Source organism: Aptenodytes forsteri, unplaced genomic scaffold, assembly GCF_000699145.1.
Source record: "Aptenodytes forsteri isolate BGI_AS27 unplaced genomic scaffold, ASM69914v1 Scaffold137, whole genome shotgun sequence".
Classification (NCBI taxonomy): Eukaryota; Metazoa; Chordata; class Aves; order Sphenisciformes; family Spheniscidae; genus Aptenodytes; species Aptenodytes forsteri.
In genome coordinates, this window is record NW_008796221.1 from 4,075,730 (window position 1) to 4,077,315 (window position 1,586).

Consider the following 1,586-nt stretch of genomic DNA (forward strand, 5'->3'; position numbering starts at 1 on the left):
AGGCAAGTATCTCTTGAGAAATCTTGACTCATCCAATGTGATGAGATCACACATGCCCTGTGAGGTGAGGCTGAGCTTGTTTAGCCTGGAGAAGGGTTTAGGGAGCACCTAATAGCAGCCTTTCAGTGCCTACAAGGAGATTGAAACAGGGGAGGTTCCAGATGGATATAAGTGGGCGGGGGAAATCACAATCACAATGCTTAATCATAATTAAGCATTGGAACAAATTGTCCAGAGACACTGGAAAACCTCTGCCCTTGGAAATTTTCAAGATCCGACACAACAAAGCCCTGAACAATATCGTCTGAATTCCTTATCAACCTGCTTTGAGCAGCAGGCCAGACTAGAGATCTTACAAGGTCTCTTCCAATCTGGACAGCTCTATGAATTATCACAGAGAGTTTAAGTGAGTTGCCTGAGATCCAACACAAAATGGTGGGAAAAGAAATGGGCTCAGGACTTGTCAAGACTTCAGCTCACCTATTTCCCTTCCTGATGCACCTCCTCTCTCACCAGCTCAAAATAACATAATGTTTTTAGAGACTACACATACACCATTGCATCCAGGAATATCCTCTAATTCCCAGGTCTGAATCTGGAACCATACCACCTCCTGACTGCATCTGGAGCTCCCATATCACCTTTGTGAGACTGGAACTTCATAGCCATCCTCCTTGCCCTGACCCTGTCTTGTGCACCATACTAAATAATCTCAGGTACTTCTCTTGGAAAGCTCATATGCTACAAGAGATGTTGAACTGGATAACCAGCATCCAGAACACCAGCGTACCACAGTGTGACTCAACACATAAATCAGGACACAACTCCTCTGTTGATTTCCTGATCTAGTGGAACTCCTGAGAACCTTCCCATAGCCATGACTCATAGGGAGGGTGGGGAAGATTACTCCAGCATTGTTTGCATAAACAAGGATGACTGACCATTTCTTCTACATATATATTCTCACTGTTGTCTTCTGGATTGTTTATTTTTAATCTTTAATTTCACTCCCACTCTTTTCCATTGCTCCATGCTAGTTAGTTGACCCTCACTGTCCTCTGAATATTTCCCTTTGGGAGGAAAAATTTTGACTCTTTAGTATCTCAGCATCAAATAGAACACTGTTTCTTGAACTACACTCTCAGACATTCCCCCCCTCAAATTTCCAGTGTTGCATTTCCATTCTCTCTGTAAAAGAGACCTGTGGGATTAACAAATATTGCACATTTATCAGTTAATTGTTATTTAAATCTTAAAAGTCTTCTAAATTTAAATCTTTTAATTGAAATCAAGTTATTACCAAATGGCAGATCTTCGTGATGGTATAAGTTAGGTGATTGGATAATACATACTAGGATAAGACATCACTAGGAAGCTCCCTGGTCTGGTACGGTCTTCCGATTACTACCCACTGTTGGTTATACAAGCTGGCAGTGATGAGGTTGCAGAGAGAAGTCCTGCAGTGATCAAAAGGGACTTCAGGGCACTGGGGCGACTGGTTGAAGGATCAGGAGCACAGGTAGTGTTTTCCTCTATCCCTACAGTGGCAGGGAAGAATACTGAAAGGAGCAGGAAAACACACCTGA